Below are 26,892 nucleotides of genomic sequence, written 5' to 3'. Positions count from 1 at the left end.
TTTTATGAATTATCCATACATTTTAAACATTTAAATATGTGTAGCAGTAGGAATGCAAACCAAACTCAAGTCAGATAAGTCATTCATGAGCCAATAATTCTCTGCATATTTACAAGATTATTCCTGGCAGAGAGCCTGTTTAAAAGTTCCTATGCATTCAAAACATTTTTGTTGGGATTTGTGGGTGAATTAGTAGTTTTTAACCCCTTAAGGACGGAGCATTTTTCTGTTTTTCCACTTTCGTTTTTTCTTCCTTACCTTTTAAAAATCATAACCCTTTCAATTTTGCACTTAAAAATCCATGTGATGGATTATTTTTTGCGCCACCAATTCTACTTTGTAATGACATCTGTCATTTTATCCAAAAATCTACAGCAAAACGGAAAAAAAATTATTGTGCGACAAAATGGAAGAAAAAACGCCTTTTTGTAAATTTTGGGGGCTTTCGTTTCTATGCAGTACATTTTTCGGTAAAAATTACACCTTATCTTTATTCTGTAGGTCCATATGGCTAAAATGATACCCTACTTATATAGGTTTGATTTTGTCATACTTCTGAAAAAAAACATAACTACATGCAGGAAAATTTATACATTTAAAATTGTCCTATTCTGACCCCTATAACTTTTTTTTTCCACATACGGGGCGGTATGAGGGCTCATTTTTTGCGCCGTGATCTGAAGTTTTTAGCGGTACCATTTTTGTTTTGATCAGACTTTTTGATTGCTTTTTATTCATTTTTTTATGGTATAAAAAGTGACCAAAAATACGCTGCTTTGGACTTTGGAATTTTTTTTGTGCGTACGCCATTGACCATGCGGTTTAATTAACTATATATTTTTATAGTTCGGACATTTAAGCACGCGGTGATACCACATATGTTTATTTTTATTTTTATTTACACAGTTGTTTTTATGGGAAAAGGGGGGTGATTCAAACTTTTATTAGGGAAAGGGTTAAATGATCTTTATTAACTTTTTTTTTAAACTTTTTTTTTGCAGTGTTATAGCCCCCACGGCATAAGCGTGGGTCCTGGTTGCTTATAGCAACCGGGACCCACCGGGAATGATGCACGCTCACCTCGTGAGCATGCATTATATTTGGGGATGCACATATGGACGTTCATAAACGTCCATATGTGCCAAGGGGTTAAATTAATGAGTTAAACTATTTTAGCTATATAGCTAATAGTAAGTGATTCAGTTATTCAGTATGACATGCAGATCAGAGGCATTGCTATTGACTGTCGCCGAGCGGTACAATGACTGATCCTAGAGGTGGCAATAGTATGAGGAGACCATATAGTGGTTGAATGACACAGCCTGATGTTGGCGGCAGCATGAGGAGACTACCTAGTGACTGAATGAAACAGCCTGAAGTTGGCGGCAGCATGAGGATACCACATAGTGGCTAAATGACACAGCCTGAAGTTCGCAGAAGCATGAAGAGACCACATAGTGGCTGAATGACACAGCCTGGAGTTGGTGGCAGCATATAGTGGCTAAATGACACTTCATCTAGTTTGAGGTAGCATAAGGAGAACATATAGTGGCTGAATGACACAGCCGGGAGGTGGCGGAAGCATGAGGAGACCATATAGTGCCTGAGTGACACAGCATGGAGGTGGCGGCTGCAAGAGGAGACCATATAGAGGCTGAATGACATAGCGTGGAGGCGGCGGCAGCATGAGGAGAACATATAGTGGCTGAATGACACAGCATGGAGTAGGCGGCAGCATGAGGAGACCACATAGTTGCTAAATGACACAGCCTGGAGTTGGCGGCAGCATATAGTGGCTGAATGACACAGCCTGGAGTCTGTGGCAGCATAAAGAGAACATATAGTGGCTGAATAACAGAGCCTGGAGGTGGCCGCAGCATGAGGAGACCATATAGTGCCTGAATGACACAGTGCTGAGGTGGCGGCAGCATGAGGAGACCATATAGTGGCTGAATTACACAGTGTGGAGGTGGCAGCAGCATGAGAACATATAGTGGCTTAATGACACAGCCTGAAGTTGGTGGCAGCATGAGGAGACCACATACTGCCTGAATGACACAGCCTGGAGTTGGCAGCAGCATATAGTAGCTGAATGACACAGCCTGGAGTTTGCGGTAGCATGAGGAGAACATATAGTGGCTGAATGACACAGCCTGGAGGTGGCGGAAGCATGAGGAGACCATTTGGTGGCTGAATGACATAAGGTGGAAGGAAACAACGTATGGTCCGTTGTAACGATTGGGGGTAAAAACTTCCACTGTAAGGCCCGACTCTCGCATTATTAATAATTCCCTTCTTGCCAAGTGTTACAAGAGTTACTTGCCCTTATAAGGGCGGCCCCCCACTGGAAACTCTCCCTATTTCTCCCTATTTACACCCTTTTCCCAGGGTTTTTAGGTAGAAATAGGGTTTGGTTCCTGTGCGGGACCACCCTTTTTAAGAGGAGTAACACTTTCCTCAAAAAGGTGGAAGGGAACAACGTATTGTCCATTGTAGCAGGTGGGGGTGAAAACTTCCCCTGTAAGGCCCTACTCTTGTCCTATTAATTCTCTTCTTGGCAAGTGTTACTCACTCTAAAAAGGGCGGCCCCACACAGGAAACTCTCTCTTTTTCCACCTAAAAACCCTGGGAAATGTCAGGTATGTAGGGGTAACAGTTGCCAAAAAGGGAATTAATAATGTGAGAGTAGGGCCTTACAGGGGAAGTTTTTACCCCGACCGGTTGCAATGGACCATGAATTGTTCGCTTCCAGCTTTGCATCACATCAATACTTGGTGGTGTAGGTGGCACATGGTGTTTTTTGCACACCTTTCCTTTTGTTTGATTTAAAAAAAATGGATACATTTATTTTATCCTAAGAATATAATTAATAGTTACGTTTTATGTAATGCATATCCTCAATACTTGTGGTCTGATGCGGAGGAATGCCTGTAACTGGGGAGCAGCACCTTAAATATGTTTAGCACTATCCATATTTGTGAAGTGTTGGTGTGGCACCATGGTTAATCTACTCTGATGCATCAGGCATTGGTGGGTGGAAATCCTGGCTGATCCATGCCTGATTCATCTTCACAAAGGTCAGTCTCTTCATATTTTTCGCAAACAGATGAGTTCTCCTTGGGGTTACTATGGCCCCTGCCAAACTAAACACCCACTCTGATGGTACACTACTGGCTGGGCAGGACAGCTTCTCTAGGGAAAACTCTGCTAGTTGCGGCCACAAATCAAGTTTGGCTGTCCAGAAGTCCTGCAGATTTTCAAGGTGTGTTGCTGCTGATGAGTTGCTTCCCTATGTGGGAGAAGAAAGCTACTCATCATGGACTGTAGACTCAGGCTGTTGCTGATGGAGCTGGTACTGCTTCTGCCACCCCACCCCTCCCCTCCCCAGCAGCCATGGCAGTGGAAGGTGAGCAGAGAGGGCCCCCCGAGTCAGACCTGTGAGAGGATGGACGATGATCAGATCGGCCAACTGACTACGTAGGATGTCTCTATGGTAGGTCAGTTTGTCCTCCCTCTCAGTGGGTGTAAAAAAGGCCCCCATTTTGTGCCGGTAGCGAGGGTCCAATAAGGGGGAGATCCAGAAGTCATCCCGCTGCCGAATCGTGACAATTTGGCGGTCACTACACAAGCAAGTGAGCATGCATTGTGCCATTTGTGCAAGTGACTCGGAGGGACTCCCTGCCTCCATCTCCACATTGTGTCTCGGTCCTCTGTCTCGCCTTCCTCATAACCCTCTAGCTGCTCCTGCTCCTCCTCTCCTGTCAGATGACTAGAAAAATCGCCCATATTGCGAAACCTAAACTGTGCTCCACTGTGCCTCTCCCCCTCCTCCTCCAGTTCAGCCCCAACAGGGCTCATGTGGCCATGAGATGTAGGTGCCATGTCTCCAGTGCCCTGACCAGCCATTGTTTCCAACATGTGTTTTAGTAGATAAAGCAGTGGAATGATGTTGTTCATCCTGTAATCCTGGCGACTGACTAATAATGTGGCTTCCTCAAAGGGCCCTAGCAAATGGCAGGTGACATGTATGAGCTGCCACTGGTTGACATTGAAGTTACACAGTGGAGTTCCCCTATCCGCTTGAATCTTCAAGAAATCGGGGATGGCTTTTTTCGGTACGTCTAATCGGTCCAACATATGGAGGGTGGAATTCCAACGTGTGGAAACGTCGCAAATAAGACTATGTTGGGGGATGTCGTTCTGACGCTGCAGCTCAAGGAGGGTGTGTTTTGCAGTGTACCAGTGGCTGAAGTGCATGCAAAGTTTCTTTCCCATTGTTAGGATGTCTTGCAGATGGGAGGAACACTTCAGGAACCGCTTGACAACCAGATTGAACACGTTTGCCATGGGTGATGCAGAAGGCTGGACCACCACATAGGAACCATGGTTCTCACAGGCCTCTTTATGGTGACGCATTGTGACCCTGGCCACGCTTCCCCTTCTTGCATGTTGCCAGGTTAACATCTTCCGGATGCTTGATGAAAAACTGCACACTGCCGATTAGCTCATTTTCCCAAAAACAGTCCGCAATGATTGACTGCTACTGCCCCCGAGTCTAGGAACCTTGGTTTCACTTCCTCCCGGGAAGGTAGCCTGCTCGAAGCAGGTGGTCTACGCCGGGCACGTTTGGCTCCAGACTTTCCACTTCTGCCACCATGCTGACTGTCAACTATGCTACCACCTTGCTGCCTCAGCTGCTGCCTCACGGGCAACCCTCTTCTGCTGATGATGATGAAGCCCCTTCTGCACCCAGCTCCCAAGTGCGATCGGCTTCATCATCATCATCACTTTGTGTGTGCACGTCACGATGTCCTCCTCAGTTTCCTCAACAGTGTCAGCTTCAGGAGCCTGAACGCTTGCAACATCACCTTCCACGCCACTCTCCTCATCACTACTTGCCCACCTAGCAGAGGAAGCAGCGATGTCTCCTCTACTTCTTGGCTGGGCAGTAGCTGCTGACTGTCTAGTAGATCATCCTCACTAAATAGTGGAGCTGAACTCACAGCATAACATATTTCTGTGAGGGAGGGAACAGCATAGGACAGGGACTGCTCCCGAGCAATGCCAATTGAGTGTTATGTCTGAGAATCCCAATGACTGTTGACTGGGAGTGTCAGATGTCACTTATGATGAAGTGGATGACCGTGTTAACTAATCAATAACGGCAGATGGGTTGCTGGTTAAGACACGGCCGCTAGCTGATACCAGGAGCTCAGGCCTCTTGCTGCAACTTCTGCTGCCATTCGCCCCTAGTCTGCTGCAACCTCTGCCTGATGAATTTAGGCCTCTGCCATTCCTCTATGCACTTCCTGGTACCTCTCTGCCTGACAGTGCATATATGAGGGGAGTACAATACGCTCCACTACGCTTAAAACAGTATTTGTCTACAACACCAGCAGGTGTGTACTTTTGCCAGGCCTTTCACAGTATCTAGGCCCTTAAGACTTTAACAGGAATAAAATGGTACACCACTTAGATGTACGTATATGGTATGCACTTATGAAGGGAGGAAAATGCGCTCCAGTACGCTTAAAACAGTATTTGTCTACAACACCAGCAGGTATGTACTTTCACCTGGCATTTCACAGTATCTAGGCCCTTAAGACTTTAACAGGAACAAAATGGCACACCACTTAGATGTACGCACGGGTTACACTTAATAGAGGACAATATGCTTTTAGTGCTATGCTCATCCTAACTGGCCGGCTACTATTAGCTTTTCAGTTGTTGTACACACCAGTGCTGCAGCACACAGTCACTGTGTACTACACCCAAAATTCTCGCTCAATCTCACTCCCTTCCCTATCAGTGCTTCTAGGCTTGATTTGGGCTTGAGGTGAATCACTGCTGTAAAAGCTTTTCGGTGCAACACACTGCTCTCTGTCCTCTCTGCAATAGAACGCTGATGTGATTGGGAGGTGAATCGCTTCTGTAAAAATGCTTTTCTGTGCAAAACACAATGCTCTATGTCCCTCTCTCTCTGCAATAGAATGCTGATGTGACTCAGAGGTGAAGCGCTGTTGTTAAAATGCTTTTCTGTGCAACACACTGCTCTCTGTCCCTCTCTGCAACAGAACGCTGATGTGACTGGGAGGTGAATCGCTTCTGTAAAAATGCTTTTCTGTGCAACACACACTGCTCTCTGTCCCTCTCTCTCTGCAATAGAATGCTGATGTGACTCAGAGGTGAATCACTGTTGTAAAAATGCTTTTCTGTGCAATGCACACTGCTGTCTGTTCCTCTCTTTCTCTCTGCAATCAAAGGCTGAAGTGACTGGCAGCAAGATGGCTGCCGATTATATAGGGCTGTGATATCACAGGGGCGGCTTACTGCTGATAGGCTGCATGCTGCACGTGATTCAGGGTCATCCTGCCGACCCTTGTTCCTGCCTTTCCAGGATTCCTTGTACCATGTCCTCACACGTGGATCCGCCATTTTAGATGCCCTGGAGCCTGGACCGCACTAAATGGAGTTTAATGAAGCGATTTGCACGATTGAATCACGGTGATATTCTCATTCGTTGCGAATCCAATTTTTCAGGAAATTCCTAAAGTATTCGGATTTGTCATATTTGATTTGCTAATCCCTAAACAAAACCAATGCAAAAATAATACCATTAACTCATATACAGTGCCTAAAGAGTCAAAAGAATTTAAGACAGTAAACCATAAATACTTTCCAATATCTGTGGTCTTTATAATTAGCAATTTTGTAAGCCACAGATGAAAAGATGGAAGTTTGAAATTTTTTGCGAAGAACTGGGCCATATTTCCCATTAGGCACCTATGTGTCTGTGTCAAGGGCAACAGTGTTAAGGGGGCAACATTTCAGTGAGAATAAAGAATGCTAAATAATTTTGATCATTTTAGCTGTGAAATTTACCTGTATTTTTGCAGTCACAGAATGCTCATACATTGTGGATTTGTGATTGATTTCACCGCTTTCTGTGTATAGGAGTGATACCCATGATAAATCTTCACTAAAATGCACATGTAATACATGTGGTTTTTGCTGCTTATTTATGACAAAGCTGCTTGAAAAATATTGTGAGGCATGTGTAATCCCAACAATGGTGGTGGGGAGTGTTCAGACTGAGTGCCTAGGTTAGTACAAGTTTTAGATATGGCTGTGGCAACCTGGGTGATAGAGCAGGTCAGAAATAGGGAATTCTGTTTCCACACTGCAAAAGGAATTTCTTAAATGTGAGCAAATGGAAGTAACAAACTTGTGTCAAATATGACTATTTCATGACATTGTAGAACTCGTCAATAGTTAGCATAGATATGGTTAATACCCAGGCAAATACTCTAAGAGGTTTTTAGGCATATCTCGTTTGTAAAAGAAAAAAATGTGCCTGCAAAATAGTGTCTGCATTTTAAAAAATTTTTACATAATACAATGTGCTCTATCTAAGTCTATGGGTAAATGGTTGTCTGTGCACACAATGGCCCTTATTTACTAACTCTTCATTTTACTAAGAAAACCCCAAAAAGGGGCATGACCATCGGGAAAAGGGAGCGTGGTCACCGAAAAGGGGCTTGTCCCCACATTTAAAAAAAACATATTTACTAAGGTTTCCACAAAATATGTGGTGGATTTCAGCTGAGGAAATCCCTACAGATCAGATCATGTGTAAAAAAAAAGCAAAATGTAGGGTAAGTGGAAAATGTAGGGAAACCTTAGTAAAAACTATGGAAAAAAAATTGTAGGGAATTAAAACCCATAAAGAAATCTATATTCCACTCTTAGTAAATCAGGGCCAATGTGTAAAAATACAGAACCACTTTTTACAGCTACCGTATTTATCGGCGTAAAACACACATTTTGTAGGCTAAAGTTTTTAGCCTAAAGTCTATCTGCATGTTATACTTAAAGTTTCTGGCGGGCGCTTGAAATCATTGAACTGCAGTGGCTACTGCGGGCCCTGAGTCCTGCTGCCGCTGCCCGATTCCCTCCCCGTCCCCAGTTTTATAGTTACATGTCCTGAGGACCGCGCTCCTTCAGGCCCCGGCGGAATCCTGAGCTGCACAATGACAAGTGACGTCCTCAACGTGACATCACTTGTCAGTGCGTGGTGCACAGTGACATCTCAGGATGCCGCCGGAGCCTGAAGGAGTGCGCTCCCCAGGACATGTAACTATAAAACCAGGGAAAGGGAGGGAATCGGGCAGCGGCAGGAGGACTCTGGTAAAAAAAAAAAACTTTTTACCCAAATTTCCTTGGAAAAAAGATGGTGCATGTTATAGGCAGGTGCGTGGTATACCCTGATAAATACGGTAATTAAATAAGTGACTTAATTAGGCTGTCTTCACATATGCCCGGCATCTGGTATAGATGAACTCAACCTAGATCCCAAAGAAACCGATGCCCTAACTTATGACAACATGGATCAGTTGTCATCAGTTGTATGGCATCTGGCATCCATTGTTTCTGGACACCCGACAAGCAAGCTGCATTACACTGTCGGGTCCCTTTCGGCGTGTCCAACCATCCGGTGTAAAAATTGAGATGCTGGATTATTGTGAACTGTCCCATTCAAATGAATGTGATGAGTCCTAGCATCAGTTTCCCTCCAGTGCACGTTGGAGGAAAATTATATGGGACAACTGATATATGTGAACCCAGCCTTACACGACTGTTAAAAATGTGTCTGTATTATTACATATTGTGTGCACAGACAACCACTTTCCCATAAACCTACATAGAGCACATTAATGTTATAAAATGCATTTTTACAAATAAAATATCATTGAAAAAAACACTGTGTGAACATTGTGTAACATCTACTGTAATACACAGTTAAAAAAATTTAAATAAGTGATGAACTGAAAAAGAAATGAAATAACAAATAAATATTTAAAAAGAAAAATTTTATTTAAATATTTTAAATATGTAAAAAAAGATAGGAATCAAGCTATGCCAAATTTCCCTTGTTCTGGCGTGATAGCATCAACACGATCCTTTTTACACTCAGGTAATAATTTTACCTAACTGATGCATCGCTGTTGTAATTCATTTTTAATGTAAAATCTGTTGTTCAATATTTCATTTTGTAAAGGAAAAACAAGCGTTCTTCACAACATAACTGCAAGATAATATATCTATATGCAAATACTCTTGATATAATGAAGTATTCTATTAAATATTAATCTTTTAATTTTGTAAAATTTTATAGAAAAGTGTTATTATCTTTCTAAATGCAATTACCTATTCAGTTAACTTAGTCATGAATTAAAGAAGATATGACCCTTCAAGTCACCCCAGTTGAATAAAGTATTACTTTTAAAGCAGACTGAAACATAAAATAATTCTGATTTTAGCAGTCCTATAGTTATTTTTTTCCTTACTTGCCCATTATTCATATACAATGTTCAGTAAAAAAACAATTAACAACATTACAGGATTAGGCAATGTATTTTGAGCCTAATTTCAGTTTTTTTTTCCTATTCACACACAGATTTTCATACACTTATTGCTCTTGGTCTACTTTGTAGCCGTTTATGGCTCAAAAATTGTTGTGAACATAATCTTATACACATGGGTCAGAATGATTGGGTTTTGCAATGTTACACGTAAAGATATGTACAAAGGTTTATATGTGGAGGTGTATGACTCTGATCCAAGCACTAAAATTCTGTAGATCATTATTTGATACTTCTAGCAAGATAAAAGACTTATCTTCCTTTGACATCAGATGAGCGAGTAAACAACATACATTTTTATTACAGATCAATAAGTTAGACGCTAAGGAAAATACAACACTATACTTTATCTGCCATTAAAAAATATGAGATGTCAGATAATCAGAAGTTTTCATTATATCAGTTTATTTTTTACTTTAACCCCTTAAGGACACAGGGCGTACAGGTACACCCTGACATCCTGGTACTTAAGCACTCAGGTCATACCTGTATGCCCTGGTCCCATTTACTGTGTTTAAACCATTCTCACCAGTGGAGAACGGGTTAAACTCGTGGGTCCTGGTTGCTATGGGCAGCCAGGATCCACAACTAATGCCGGGCACCGCCGATCGCATCGGCATTAACCCTTCTAACAAGATATAAGACTTATCTTCCTTTGACATCAGATGAGCGAGTAAACAACATACATTTTTATTACAGATCAATAAGTCAGGGGGTAAGAAAAGTACAAAACTATACTTTATTTGCCATTAAAAAATATGAGATGTCAGAGAACCATAAATTTTCATTATATCAGTTTCTTTTTTACGTTAACCCCTTAAGGACGCAGGGCATACAGGTACGCCCTGACTAGAGATGAGCACATTTTTATTTTTTTTATTCGGCCAATTCGCCAAATTTTCAGAAATGTTTTCCCAATTCATTTGAGTTGAATCTCTATTAAAAACTGCTATTTCTGGCCTATATAGAGCCTCAATAGGGGTGTAGAAGACTCTGTCTTGCTGTAATACACATTGGGTGTGTGCTGAGTTAGTGAAATAATACTGTTATTCAGTATGACATGCAGATTAGAGGTGTCCCTTTTAGAATAATTGTCGAAGAGTGGCACAGTGACAGAGCCAGGAGGGGGCATCAGTATGAGGAGACCATATAGTGGCTGAATGACACAGTGTGAAGGTGGCGGCAGCAGGAGACCATATAGTGCCTGAATGACACAGCGTGGAGGTGGCGGCAGCATCAAGAGACCATATAGTGGCTGAATGGCCCAGCCTGGATGTGGCAACAGCCTGACGAGACCATAGGGCCTCACAATTGAAAAGATTAAAGATATATTTTAACATTTAAATTGAAGATTTCAAAACTAAAAAGTTTTATTGAATATGCCAGCAGCATGAGGAGACCACATGGGGGTACAGTGACACAGCCTGGAGGTGGTGGAAGCATGAGGAGACAATATAGTGGCTGAATGACACAATGGTACACCACTTAGATGGACATACGTGGTATGCACTTATGAGGGGAGTACAATGCACTCCAGTACGCTTAAAACAGTATTTGTCTACAACACCAGCAGGTGTGTACTTTTGGCTGGCCTTTCACAGTAACTAGGCCCTTAGGACTACAACAAGAACAAAATGGTACACCACTTAGATGTACATATGTTGTATGCACTTATGAGGGGAGTAACATGTGCTCCACTACGCTTAAAACAGTATTTGTCTAGAACAGGAGCAGATGTGTACTTCTGGCTGGCCTTTCACAGTAACTAGGCCCTTAAGACTTTAACAGGAACAAAATGGTACACCACTTAGATGTACATATGTGGAATGCACTTATGAGGGGAGTAAATGCGCTCCAGTATGCTTAAAACAGTATTTTTCTACAACACCAGCAGGTGCGTACTTTTAACTGGCCTTTTACAGAAACTAAGCCCTTAGGACTATAACCTGAACAAAATGGCACACCACTTAGATGTACGTACGGGCAATGCACTTATGTGGGGAGTACAATGCACTCCAGTATGATTAAAACAGTATTTGTCTATAACACCAGCAGGTGTGTACTTTTGCCTGGCCTTTCACAGTATCTAGGACCTTAAGTTTTTAACAGGAACAAAATGGTACACCACTTAGATGTACGTACCTTTGTATGCACTTATGAGGGGAGTAAAATGTGCTCCACTATGCTTAAAACAGTATTTGCTTAGAACAGCAGCAGGTGTGTACTTCTGGCTGGCATTTCACAGTAACTAGGCCCTTAAGACTTTAACAGGAACAAAATGGTACACCACTTAGATGTAAATACATGGTTTGCACTTATGAGGGGAGTAAAATGTGCTTTACTATGCTTACAACAGTATTTGTCTAGAACAGCAGCAGTTGTGTACTTCTGGCTGGCCTTTCACAGTAACTAGGCCCTTAAGATTTTAACAGTAACAAAATGGTACACCACTTAGATGTACGTACGTGGTATGCACTTATGAGGGGAGAACAATGAACTCCAGTAAGCTTAAAATAGTATTTGTCTACAACACCAGCAGGTGTATACTTTTGGCTGGCCTTTCACAGTAAGTAGGCACCTAGGACTATAACAGGAACAAAATAGTACACAGATTAGATGTACATACGTGGTATGCACTTATGAGGGGAGTACAATGTGCTTCAGTAAACTTAAAAAAGTATTTTTCTACAACACCAGGAGGTGTGTACTTTTGGCTGGCTTTTCACAGCAGCTAGGTCCTTTGGACTTTAACAGGAACAAACTGGTGCACCACTTAGATGTACGTACGTGATATGCACTTATGAGGGGAGTACAATGTGCTCCACTATGCTTAAAACAGTATTTGTCTACAACACCAGCAGGTGTGTACTTTTGGCTGGCCTTTCATAGTAACTAGGCCCTTAGGACTATAACAGGAACAAAATGGTACACCACTTAGATGTATGTACAGCAGCAGGTGTGTACTTTTGCCTGGCCTTTCACAGTAACTAGGCCATTAAGATTTTAACAGGGACAAAATGGTACACCACCTATGTACACACAGGTCAATACGCTCCACTACATAACCAGTATTAGGCAATAACAGCAGGTGATTGTGGCTTTTAGTTCTGCTTACCCTAACTGGCTGGCTACTATTAGCTTTTAAGTAGTTGTTGTGCACACCAGTGCTGCAGCACACAGTCGCTGTGTACTACACCAAAAATTGCACTTTCTCTCTCAATCTCTCTCCCTTTCCTGTCAGTGCTTCTAGGCTAACAGGGAAGCCATCATATAGCCCTGCATGTGGAAAAATAAAAAGTTATAGGAGTCAGAAAATACCAACTTTAAACATACAAATTTTGGTGCATGTAGTTTATAAGTATTAAAATAAAATAAAACCCATTTAAATTGGGTATCCTTGTAACCATATGGATCTACAGAATAAAGATATTGGCCCTTATTTACTAAGAGTGTAGTGTAGGTTTCTTTGTGGGTTTTAATTCCCTACAAGATATTTTCCACAGTATTTACTAAGGTTTCCCTAAATTTTCCACTTTCCCTACATTTAGTTTTTTTTACACATGCTCAGATCTGTCTGGTTTTCCTCAGCTCAAATCCACCACATTTTATGTGGAAACCTTAGTAAATATGTTGGGTTTTTGTGAAAATGTCGGGAACATGCCCCTTTCTGGAGACCATACCCCCTTTCCCCAGCGGCAAAATGGAGAGTTAGTCGGATTTTTTCAATCCTGGCGCAAATTCTGGTGCAAACTCTGGCGCAGACAGAATTTCTGGCGCAATGCGACAGAATCTGGCGCACAACACGACAAAACATGTCGGGTTTGCAATAGTAAATGAGGAGTAAATAGAGCAGCTAATTAATGCCAGGGATGTGCATATAAAACTTAGCTTTTAATTTATCAAAAAATTAATAGAATTATATATATAACAGTGTTTAGTGATGTATATATGATAATTTTAGATCACTAATATCATTGGTCTACACCGGCCTCTGCAGGGCCCAGCCAGTCCAGTGTGACCAATCACCCTGGGTGGCACATGCACACCATAGGGTGACAATAGTATCAAACCACAACGCGTTTCTACCTGCTGGTACTAAGCAGGTGTCCTCAGGAGGTATAGAAAGTGATCAAATTAACAATTGGCTAGAGGACTATAGCATCCATTCTAGCTCCACAAGATCAGCTAAAGTAAAATTATAGCTCAATGTTCAGACCGCTATCATAATAGATAACAATACCGCATAGATTGACTTAGGTGCCTGTAAGAAAAAATGTATCTTCTATCCCTACGGTATTTGCTCATTCAGAGCTTGTGCAACTTAATAACCTGTAGGAAGAAATAACATAGGCTTTCCCTAACAGTCACACGTGGTATACAGTTGCGGTCTGTGGCAATCTGCCTCCGTGATCTCCACGGTTAGTTGTAAGCAGAATGCTTAGACGCGTCCCCGCTCTCCGCTGGGTGCCGGAAGTGTCCAGACACTCTCACCTAGTGCGGTGAGATGTGGCGTCTGAGTCTGAGACTGGCACTAATTAGCTGCTCTATTTACTTGTGATTATGCTGGATGATTAAATTGTACATTGGGGAAGGCGTGGACCCCGTTGATCAACAACTACGCCTCTTTATACAATAGTAAATGAGGGCAAATGTGTCATTTCTACCAAAAAGTTCACTGTGTAGAAACGGGAGCCCCCAAAAGTTACAAAATGTTTTTTTTTATTTCACCTCACAAATCATTTTTTTGGGTTTCACCACAGATTATATTATAAAATAAGTGATGTTATTACAAAGTACAATTGGTTGACACAAAATATAAGACCTTATATGGGTCTGTAGGAGCAAAATTTAAAGTGTTATGATTTTTAGAAGGGAATGAGGAAAAAACGAAATTGCAAAAGTGAAAATTTTGCTGAGCCCTTAAAGGGGTTATCCAGGATAAAAACTTTTATATATATATATATATATATATATATATATATATATATATATATATATCAACTGGCTCCAGAAAGTTAAGCAGATTTGTAAATTACTTCTATTAAAAAATCTTAATTCTTTCAGTACTTATGAGCTTCTGAATTTAAGGTTGTTCTTTTCTGTCTAAGTGCTCTCTGATGACACGTGTCTCGGGAAAAGGTTTGCTATGGGAATTTGCTTCTAAACTGGGCAGTTCCCGAGACATGTGTCATCAGAGAGCACTTAGACAGAAAAGAACAACCTTAACTTCAGAAGCTCATAAGTACTGAAAGGATTAAGATTTTTTAATAGAAGTAATTTACAAATCTGTTTAACTTTCTGGAGCCAGTTGAAAAAAAAAGTTTTTTCCTGGATAACCCTTTTAAGGTGAAAATGGGCTTAGTCCTTAACTCCTTAACAACATAAATGTACGTCCTGGTGAGTAGGTACTTAACACACCAGGATGTACATTTACGTCCTATGCATAACCGCGAGCATCGGAGCAATGCTCGGATCATGTACGGCAGGTTCCATCTGCTGATAGCAGCCAGAAACCCGCCGGTAATGGTGGACATCCATGATCCACAGCATCTGCAGCTGCCGCAGCGATCCGATCATCCAGAACGGCAGGCGGAGGTACCCTCACCTGCCTCCGCTGCCTTCCACAGGTCTTCTGCTCTGGTCTGAGATCGAGCGATGAGAAGAGATTGAGAAGATGACTGATCTGACCGATCTGAGATCGAGAAGATGACCGATAATACTGATCAGTGCTATGTCCTATGCATAGCACTGAACAGTATCAGCAATCAAATGATTGCTATAAATCATCCCCTATGGGGACTATTAAAGTGTAAAAATAAAAGTAAAAAATAAAAGTAAAAAAAAATATTAGAAAAACCCCCTCCCCCAATAAAAACGTAAATTGTCCCATTTCCCCAATTTCACCCCCAAAAAGTGTAAAAAAAATATTTTACATACATATTTGGTATCGACACATGCGTAAATATCTGAACTATTAAAATAAAATGTTAATGATAACGTACGGTGAACGGTGTGAACGGAAAAAAAAGTCCAAAATAGCTGCTTTTTTTTATAACATTTTATTCCAAAAAAATGTATTAAAAATTTTATATAAGCAAATATGGTATCAATAAAAAGTACAGATCACGGCGCAAAAAATGAGCCCTCATACCACTGCTTATACAGAAAAATGAAAAAAAAATTTTTAAGCACAGCAGTAATAGAAAAGTATGTTATCATGGGTATCATTTTAATCGTATTGACCCAAAAAATAAAGAACACATATCATTTGCACCGTAAATTGTACGGCGTGAAAAAGAAACCTTCCAAAATTCTTTTAAATTTCCCCACACAAATAGTATTTTTTTGGTTGCGCCATACATTTTATGGTAAAGTGAGTGATGGCATTACAACAGACAACTGGTTGCACAAAAAACAAGCCCTCATAATAGTCTATGGATGAAAATATAAAAGAGTTATGATTTTTTGAAGGCGAGGAGGAAAAAACGAAAACGTAAAAATTTTAATTGTCTGAGTCCTTAAGGCCCAAATGGGCCGGGCCCTTAAGGGGTTAAGGGGCTAAAGGCAGGTTGTCTTCTTTCTTTTTACTTATTCATTAAAGGGGTTATCCACCATAAGGTGATTTTAGCATGTGCCTACCAGACAGTAATGGACATGCTTAGGAAGGATCTGCACTTGTCTTGGGGCTAAATGGCTACATTGTGAGATTCTGCACTTGTCTTGGGGCTAAATGGCTACGTTGTGAGATTACCATAATTCCGTGGCTAGCTTTTTGTGAACTGGTATTTCCTTTGAGTTTTCCTCTTTGCTTTCAAATCCCATAATTACATTTTCCTCCCTCCCACACATCAGCCACTCCACCCATTGAAACATAAATGATCTGCATCCATTCAAAAGACCTGTGGTTTTCAATCAGGGTGCCTACAGCTATTGCATTAGCTGCAGATTGATCTCTCACCCACCAAGCGATCCCTCCACCCAATGAAGCAGACAGGTTCCCTGTCATCAGCTAACTAGTCAGTCAGGTCTCGGCCACATTGCAACCTGGGAAAAATCATAGACAACATTAATTTTGTATGCTGTTAAAAAAATATTTGGGTAAAAATCACATAAGAATTGTGATACCACCATCACACACAGGTACAGACACAATATTATGAGCCTCTAATCCTTGTTGTGGAGGAAAATCAACAGAGGAAGCTTTAGACTTCATATCCCGTCCTCATATATTGTTGTCATATCCCAACCCCATATCTCGTCCTCATATCCCGACCTCCTATCCCGTCCTTCTATCCCGTCCTCCTATCCCGTCCTCCTATCTCAACCTCCTATCTCAACCTTCTATTCCGACTTCCTATCCCATCCTCCTATCCTGTCCTCCTATCTTGACCTCCTATCCCGAATTCCTATCCCATCCTCCTATCCCGTCCTCATATCCCGTCTTCCTATGTCCATCTTCTATCCTGACCTCCTATCCCGTCCTCCTATCCCATACTCATATCTCGACCTCCTATCCTGACCTCCTATCCCGAGCTCCTATCCAGAACTTCTATCCCATCCTCATATCCCATCCTCATATCCCGTCCTCCTATCTCGACCTCCTATCTCGACCTCCTATCCTGACCTCCTATCCCGACCTCATATCCCGTCCTCATATCCCGACCCGTAAGATGTGTACCAGGTATTGAAATATCTCCAGCCATACGGAAGTTATGTGGGAACATACATTTCCCATTGATTTGCATGGGACTTTAAACAAAAACCCGTAAAAACCTGTAACATGTGACCAAGTATTATCGAAATATCTTCAGCCATTTGGAAGTTATGCAGTAACACATATTTCCCATAGACTTGTATGGGACTTTAAACAAAAACCCTGATGCTGGCAAATGGGGGTGAGTAAGGGTTAAATTACCTATCCTATGTTTGTTGTTGACATATAAGTAACATGTGTGCCAAGTTTCATATTAATATCTTTAGCCGTTTGGACGTGATGCTGGAACATACACACACACACACACATTGAGTTTTATATATATATATATATATATATATATATATATATATATATATAATTTCCTTTTATTATTTTATACATCTTTCTACTACTATGGTGACAGCAGCAGATGCAGGGATTTGCTTCACAGCAGTAACATGAAAATAAGAAACTTAATTGAAAAAAAAAACAAGCTATTGACATCTATTTTGGATTAACAGAAATTTTCTTATATTTTGTGCTAGTGTAACCAGACGTTTCTCTGTATGCAGTTTCTCTGTGTGCAGCTAACAAGTTATCCACCTGAGCCTGTGGGAATAGATCCCAACAGATTCACTTAAACACTGTAATTTGCTAAAAAATATTTTATAATGTAGACAATAAAATTAGATGTATATTTGTAATATACATTGGTTACAAAATGTGTATATTTTGGGGGAAACAAAAGTTGTCTTGTCCCAGCAGCTATTGCCTGTGTGTCTTTGTGCAGAGACAAAATATAGGAAGTGAGGAAAAGCAGGGCCCTGTCCAGTGAGGACAAGCAGGGCTCTGTGCACTGAGGACAAGCAGGGCTCTGTACACTGAGGACAAGCAGGGCTCTGTGCACTGAGGACAAGCAGGGCTCTGTACACTGAGGACAAGTAGGGCTCTGTACACTGAGGACAAGCAGGGCTCTGTTCAGTGAGGACAAGCAGGGCTCTGTCCACTGAGGACATGCAGGGCTCTGTTCAGTGAGGACAAGCAGGGCTCTGTCCAGTGAGGACAAGCAGGGCTTTGTGCAGTGAGGACAAGCAGGGCTCTGTGCACTGAGGACAAGCCGGGCTCTGTGTACTGAGGACAAGCAGGGCTCTGTACACTGAGGACAAGCAGGGCTCTGTACACTGAGGACAAGCCGGGCTCTGTACACTGAGGACCAGCAGGGTTCTGTACACTGAGGACATATAGGGCTCTGTGCACTGAGGACAAGCAAGGTTCTGTACACTGAGGACAAGCAGGGCTTTGTGCAGTGAGGACAAGCCGGGCTCTGTGCACTGAGGACAAGCAGGGCTCTGTGCACTAAGGACAAGCAGGGCTCTGTACACTGAGGACAAGCAGGGCTTTGTGCAGTGAGGACAAGCCGGGCTCTGTGCACTGAGGACAAGCATGGATCTGTGCACTAAGGACAAGCAGGGCTCTGTACACTGAGGACAAGCAGGGCTTTGTGCAGTGAGGACAAGCAGGGCTCTGTGCACTGAGGACAAGCAGGGATCTGTGCACTGAGGACAAGCAGGGCTCTGTGCACTGAGGACAAGCAGGGATCTGTGCACTGAGGACAAGCAGGGCTCTGTGCACTGAGGACAAGCAGGACTCTGTGCACCAAGGCTCTCTGACGCGCCCCCAGATCACACAGTAGGATGATTGACAAGTCAGGAGCCAGCACAGAGAACTGCTTTTCCTGACCTTACTTCTTGCATATCTTTACAGAGTCACACAGGCAATAGCTGTAGGGACTAGACAGCATATTTTTTTCCCAAAAATATACAAATTTTTTAATCAATGTATTTTACACACACACACACACACATATATATATATGCAAGTGTGAATAGACGTAAAGAGATGGCACTACTCCGCTAATGCAGGTACGTAGGGGTTAACCAATAGTATATGGTGAGGCTGAGACAGCATAATGAGGATATAGATGTATACTGAAAAGAGTCAACAGTGGTGCTAGGATAAATAAAAGGACAGAACTATCAGATATGGGGTATACCGCAAACAACAAAGATATCTACACTCACCGCAGGGTTAGTGACTCGATGCTCCTATCTAGAGATCCCGGTGGAACTCGACGGAGAACGATGCATAGCATTCATAGCCTGAACGCTATGCATCTTCTCCGCCGAGTTCCACCGGCATCTCCAGATAGGAGCATCGAGTCACTAACCCTGCGGTGAGTGCGGATAACTTTGGTGTTTGCTGTATACCCCAAATATATATATATATATATATATATATATATATATATACATATATATATATATATATATATATATATATACTGTTAGCTACATTATAGAAAATGTTTTTTCAAATGAGTTTGCCCTTTTAAGGTGAAAAACATACAATGCGGATGTGTTTCAGTGCAGTTGCATTGTGGTTGCATTACGGTTGGCCTTATGGGATAAGTACTTATGAAATGTTGCTGTTAACCCGCATTACACACTAATTTCTAAATAGCTAAAACTGGCAAGCATAAAAAATGCATGTTAACAGCAACATTTAAGAAGTACTTACTGCATATAGCCAAATGGAAATCCACCACACTGCAATGCAACCACATTTTGTGTTTCTATTACTATCTGCCTTCATCTTTACTATAAAGTGTAGGAAGGAAGGGCGGATGGACTCAATTGAGCCCTATACATGTTCTATGTTCTACGATCCTCTACCAGAAAATATTTTAAATAAATCTATGACTTAAAAGACATATTATCCAAATTTTAAATGTTATCCTTGCGATATTTATGTATTTACCAAGATTATGATATACACTTTTTGAGTATCAGTGAGTGTTTGGAGTGATGTTATGAAACAGAAATAAGAGTGTATAGACAGGTAATCTTTAGAATGATACATGTGTCAAGGCTTAGCAGAATCCATTACAATCCAGACCTGATGTCTCCAGTTTTAAAAATATTATGTAATAATCAAGGAAATTGCTTTGCTATAATTGCAACAGTGACAGCTCAAGGTCAAGCACTGATGAAAGGGCTATTGTGAAATGTAAAAAAGCAAAAAAAAAAAAAAACATTTACCAATCAATGTGTAATCAAAGAGAGTTTATCACCAGGAAAAAACAATCTCAATCGATATACTGGATGATATACAAATCATCAAACTGTAGCCTTCCAGATGTAGCCTTCCAGAACTAAAAGCATGCCTGGACAGCTGTTGGCTACAGCCAAAAAAGCGATGAAAAAGCCCCATCAAAACAAAAATGGTACCGATAAATCTACAGATCAGGGTGCAAGAAATAAGCCCTTATACATCGCTGTATACAGAAAAATAAAAAAGTTACAGGGGTAAGAAGAGGACAATTTTAAATGTACTAATTTTTTTTTAGAAAAAAGTTAGAATTTTTTCAAAGAAGTAAAAGAAAATCAAACTTATATAAGTTGGGTATCATTGTATAGAATAAAGATAAGGTGCCATTTTTATCGAAAAGTACACTACGTAGAAGCAGACCCCCAAAAATGTACAACATTTTTGGGGTTTTGCCATAGATTTTGTGGTGAAATGATTGATTTAATTACAAAGTAAAATTGGTGATGCAAAAACAGCCCTCATATAGGTCTGTAAATGGAAAACTGTAAGAGTTATGATTTTTATACGGTGAGGAGGAAAATATTAACGTGCAAAAATGAAAAAGTCCTTGAAGTGGAATTTTTTTTTTTTATCAACTGGTGCCAGAAAGTTAAACAAGTTTGTAAATTACTTCTATTAAAAAATCTTAATCCTTCCAGTACTTATCAGCTGCTGTATACTACAGAGGAAGTTATTTTCTTTTTGAATTTGTTTTCTGTCTGACCACAGTGTTCTCTGCTGACACCTCTGTCCATGTCAGGAACATGTCAGGAGCAGGAGCAAATCCCCATAGCAAACCTATCCTTCTCTGGACAGTTCCTGACAGAGGTGTCAGCAGAGAACACTGTGGTCAGACAGAAAATAAATTTAAAAAGAAAAGAACCTCCTCTGTAGTATATAGCAGCTGATAAGTACTGGAAGGATTAAGATTTTTAAATGGAAGTAATTTTCAAATCTGTTTAACTTTCAGCCACCAGTTGATTTGAAAACATTTGTTTTCTACTTCTTTTCCAACAGAGTACCTCTTTAAAGATACTTTGAAGGTTTAGCGGAGTAGGTAGACAGGAAAGTATACAGTTCAGAATAGTTTTAAGAGAGATAGGGAAGAAGAAGTAAGAGCGGGCAAAAAATACAATATCAAGTTATTCACATAGCTTATTGAAAAGTCCGCATCTGACCCCCCCCCCCCCACAACATCACTTATAAAAGTACTACTAAAGTGACAATATGGCTACAAAAAAATTACAGAGGTTGAACTAAAAAAACTTTACATCCACAATAGTGAGGATTTATAATTACAAGACAGTAGATAGTAAACAGCACTTTTCCAAAGCGTCACTCATAAATGAAGCTTACAATTATGTTGCAAATTGATGTCAATTGAAATAATTTCTAGCATACCACATCACAGCCTGGTGTGAATCAGAATGGCAAGTGAGAACATTGCAAAGTGAAATCTTCCAACTAAATTGTTTTAAATGGAGTCTTTATCCGATTGTCAAATTCCATAGCATTAGTTTTACAATTACATTATAAAAGCCTAAGAAACATGTCAAGATTGCATAGTATACTTTCTGTCAATGAAGGTAATACTGTTAGAGTTGCCTAACAGAATGACGTCTCTATATAATTGTTGCTATTTTATAATGGTATAGTATGGTATACATGCGCTGCAATTAATGTCAGATGTATATTAAAAAAAAATCTTCCATTGCATTACATTTGTTATTATGTGCAATAAAGTGAAATTTTTGTTCTTCATCTGTAATGATTTTCCATTAATCCCTTTTTTGCCATTAAATAGAATTTATTTGAAAATTGTTTAGCTGAGTGATCATATTCAGCAGTTGTCAAACCTTGAGTAAGTCAGTATAAATTAATAGCTAAACATCAAGTCTGCAGCATTAAAGGGGTACTCCGGTGCTTATACATCTTATCCCCTATCCAAAGCATAGGGGATAAGATGCCTGATCGCGGGAGTCCCGCCGCTGGGGACGCCCGTGATCATGCACGCGGCACCCAGTTTGTAATCAGTCCCCAGAGCGTGTTCGCTCCGGGTCTGATTACGGGCGACCACCTAGCTATCACGCCCCCTCCCGTAGGCTTGCATTGAGAGGCGGAGCGTGATGTCACACGGGGCGGAGGCGTGACGTCACACGCTGCCGGCCCGGTGGTCGCCCGTAATCAGACCCGGAGCGAACACGCTCCGGGGACTGATTACAAACGGGGTGCCGCGTGCCGCGTCCCCAGCGGCGGGACCCCCGCGATCAGGCATCTTATCCCCTATCCTTTGGATAGGGGATAAGATGTGTAAGCACAAGAGAACCCCTTTAAATATATAGGGGGAGATTTATCAAAACCTGTCCAGAGGGAAAGTTGCTGAGTTGCCCATAGCAACCAATAAGATCACTTCTTTCCTTTTTGAAAAGGCCCCTGAAAAATGAAAGAAGCGATCTGATTGGTTTCTATGGACAACTCAGCAACTTTTCCTCTGGACAGGTTTAGATAAATCTCCCCAATAGTGTATACAATATGTAGCATCATTTGAGAAAAGCTGTAATTAATTCATGTCCATCGTTAGCTACCAGTATATGAAGTGCGCCCAGGTGCAAGCTGAGTGCCATTCATACCCGGTGGGTTCACAGCTAATCCTCACTACTAGTGTAAAACATCACTGATCGAGTCGATGTCAAGCATTAAAGGGGTAATCCGGTGGAAACATTTTTTTTTTTTAAACTAACTCAAACCAGAAAGTTGAACAGATTGTACATTTTTAAACTTCTATTTAAAAATATTAATCCTTCCAGCACTTATCAGCTGCTGTATGCTCCACAGGAAGTTATTTTCTTTTTGAATTTGTTTTCTGTCTGACCACAGTGCTCTCTGCTGACACCTCTGTCCATCTTAGGAACTATCCAGAGCAGGATAGGTTTGCTATGGGGATTTTCTCCTACTCTGGACAGTTCCTGACATGGACAGAGGTGTCAGCAGAGAGCATTGTGGTCAGAGAGAAAATACATTGAAAAAGAAAAGAACTTCCTGTGGAGCATATAGCAGCTGATAAGTACTGGAAGGATTAAGATTTTTAAATAGAAGTCATTTACAAATCTGTTTAACTTTCTGTTTCTAAAAAAAAAAATCCCCTGAAGTATCCCTTTAATGTTGATCACAGCATTTAAATGCGGTAAAAATCAATGCTGGTTATATCAGGATGATGATCAGGACCACTGGAACAAAGTTACAGGGTCTCAAGCAGATGAGAGGACAGACAGAGGTCGCTTATTCATGTCTTTGATTCATCTATTTGATTGGCGCTACATCAGTGCATGCAGCCTTAGCAACCTGTAGCGATGGAGCACCAATAACACTGATCAATGCTGTGCTATGGAACAGCATTGTTCACTGTATGCAATTGAGAGATTGCATGTAATAGTTCCTTATGGGAACTAAAAATGTGTGTATTAAAATGTAAAAAAAAATGATAATAAATGTAAATAGGCCGCTTTCCTTTTAAAAGTTTGAAGAACCCTCCTTTTACCATTTTTTAAATAAAATAATGTAAACGAAAATAAACATAAGCATGTGTTATTGTGGCATGCATAAATGTCTGAACTATTAAAATATGTTAATGAAACAGCATGCTCAATGGCGTAAAAGGTAAAAAAAAAAAATGCCAAAGTCCTGAAGGAGTTAACAACTGCCCCTCTTTCTCTAATGAAAAGTATAGCAGACAATCCAACTATTGGCTTTTTAAACCCCCCCCCCCCTGGATATTATGTTTGACTATTATGAAGTGCAAAAAAAGAAAGAAGGCATTTAGAAGGCAAAGCATAAGCCTGTTATAGTGCTGGGTTATTATTATTACCTCTCTGGTGACAGTTGATTATGCATATTCGGGCCCGGAATAGTGACGTTTCCTTGACGACGACGCACAGGGACGTTGCATGAACGTCCCTGTGCGTCGTCGTCAAGGCAACGCCACTATTCTGGGGCTGGGCCCGAAGCGTGGAGAAGAGGCCCCCCCGGTGAAGATGGACAGCCCGGAACGACTATCCCTCCCATCGGAAGGTCCCTGCAGCACAGATGGCCCGGACCAGCTCACCCTAACTTCCCGCCAAGGGGAGGTGAGTACAAAACGAAAGGTGGGGGGGATGATGACGAAGGCCGCTGTGGTAGACCTCCAGAGGTTTCAAAACTACAACTCCCAGCATGCTCGGACAATGGCTGTCCGGGCATGGTGGGAGTTGTAGTTTTGAAACATCTGGAGGTCCACAGGTTGAAGACTACTGAGGACGAAGAGTTCACTCGAGTATGAGCCAAGGGGGGGGGGGGGGTTTCAGCACGAAAAATTGTGCTGAAAAACTCGGCTTATACTCGAGTATATACGGTATCCATTTTCCTTACAAACAGATAGTTTCAAAGTTGGTAAAATGAAATTTGGGGATTTTTCACAAAGAAAGGATGCAAGTAACGACAAAAATGTATCACTATATTAACCCCTTAATGACGCAGGATGTATATTTACGTCCTGCGCCAGCTCCCGCGATATGAAGCATCACATCGCGTCGGTCCCGGCGCTCATCAACGGCCGGGACCCGTGGCTAATACCACACATCCCCGATTGCGGCAATGTGCGGTATTAACCCTTTAGAACCGGCGGTCAAAGTGAAACTGAAACTATCCCGACTAGTCAGTCGGGCTGTTCGGGACCGCCGTGGTGAAATCGCGGCCTCCCGAACAGCTTACAGGACACCGGGAGGGCCCTTACCTGCCTCCTCGGTGTCCAATCGACGAATGACTGCTCCGTGCCTGAGATCCAGGCAGGAGCAGTCAAGCGCCGATAACACTGATCACAGGCGTGTTAATACACGCCAGTGATGAGCATGAGAGATCAGTGTGCACTGTGTTATAGGTCCCTATGGGACCTATAACACTGCAAAAAAAGTAAAAAAAAAGTGTTAATAAAGGTCATTTAACCCCTTCCCTAATAAAAGTTTGAATCACCCCCCTTTTCCCATTAAAAAAAATTAAAGTGTAAATAAAAAAATAAACATAGGTGGTATCGCCGCGTGCATAAATGTCTGAACTATAAAAATATATAATTAATTAAATCGCACGGTCAATGGCGTACGTGCAAAAAAAATCCAAAGTCCAAAAAAGCGTATTTTTGGTCACTTTTTATACCATTAAAAAATGAATAAAAAGTGATCAAAAAGTCCGATCAAAACAAAAACTTTAGATCACGGCGCAAAAAAGTCCTCATACCGCCCTGTACGTGGAAAAATAAAAAAGTTATAGGGGTCAGAAGATGACATTTTAAACATATAAATTTTCCTGCATGTAGTTATGATTTTTTCCAGAAGTACGACAAAATCAAACCTATATAAGTAGGGTATCATTTTAACTGTATGGACCTACAGAATAATGATAAGGTATCATTTTTATCGAAATATGCACTGTGTAGAAACGGAAGCCCCAAAAGTTACAAAATGGCGTTTTTCTTCGATTTTGTCGCACAATGATTCTTTTTTCCATTTTGCTGTGAATTTTTGGGTAAAATGACTAATGTCACTGCAAAGTAGAATTGGTGGCGCAAAAAATAAGCCATAATATGGATTTTTAGGTGGAAAATTGAAAGGGTTATGATTTTTAAAAGGTAAGGAGGAAAAATGAAAGTGCAAAAACTGAAAAACCCTGAGTCCTTAAGGGGATAAAGTAGAATATGTTACGAAAAAACTATCTCGGAAACAGAATAAACGGTAAAAGCATCCCAGAGTTATTAATGCATGAAGTGACAATGGTCAGAATTGCAAAAAAGGACTCGGTCCTTAAGGTGAAAAAGGGCTCAGTCCTTAAGGAGTTAAGAGACATTTAATGAAGAGGGAGGATTGATGCCCTATTTGCTTTTTTTTCTGGTATTTGACATACAAACTATCTTTTCCCGAGAGTTATTTGGTGTAAAATATATGCAATATTCCAGAGTCCAGCTGGTCCCTGCTCAAGCATGCTTCTATCTCCTGAAATGAAAGAATCAATCTGAAACAGGACACTGGATTTTTGTATTATGAGCTGTGATGAAGTAATGCATTGTAATTTAACCCCCTTATTAACTAAAGTATTGCCTGTTTCTTTTACTACTTGATGTTTATTGTTTTCACATATATAGTAAAAAGCAAAGAAACAAATGTTGTATAAGTCAACTTTCTATATTCTATGGCTTTACAGCTGTGCTGCCATGTTTTTATTTTAGAAACAAGATACTTTCTATAGCAACCCTTCAGTTCATCTTTTTTTTTTCATTGTGCTGTCATAAACTTGGACATTTAACATGCTAACTGAGGTCAGTAGAATTTTACACAAAACTAATTTTTTGTTTTTATGCAATGTATCTGAGTATTGCATAGTCTGACCTTGGGGTGAATTAGCTGGGACATCCACCCCTGCAAATGCTTCAGACCAACAATCTGCAAAGCACTTGCTGATGATCAATTAATCAAGGACATTTGATTAGCAGCACCTGGCTGATACTTTCTCTTTTAATTTCTATAGAAGCAGTAAAGGGGTTCTTCCAGTGTCTAATAAATAATGACATGGTATAATTTTACTAACAGTAAAGAATCTCAGTCT

The 26,892-nt window shown here is 41.0% G+C and overlaps 1 protein-coding gene across 3 annotated transcripts in view; it reads right to left on the bottom strand.

The window, feature by feature from the left end:
* Positions 1 to 26,892, bottom strand: part of SPOCK3 (SPARC (osteonectin), cwcv and kazal like domains proteoglycan 3) — a 366,584-nt gene that overhangs the window by 116,626 nt on the left and 223,066 nt on the right. The gene's annotated exons all lie outside the window — the stretch shown is intronic.

This window comes from Hyla sarda, chromosome 1 (genome assembly GCF_029499605.1).
Source record: "Hyla sarda isolate aHylSar1 chromosome 1, aHylSar1.hap1, whole genome shotgun sequence".
NCBI classification, from domain to species: domain Eukaryota; kingdom Metazoa; phylum Chordata; class Amphibia; order Anura; family Hylidae; genus Hyla; species Hyla sarda.
Note: the sequence above shows the minus strand (reverse complement) of the source record. Positions and strands in the feature narration are given on the sequence as shown.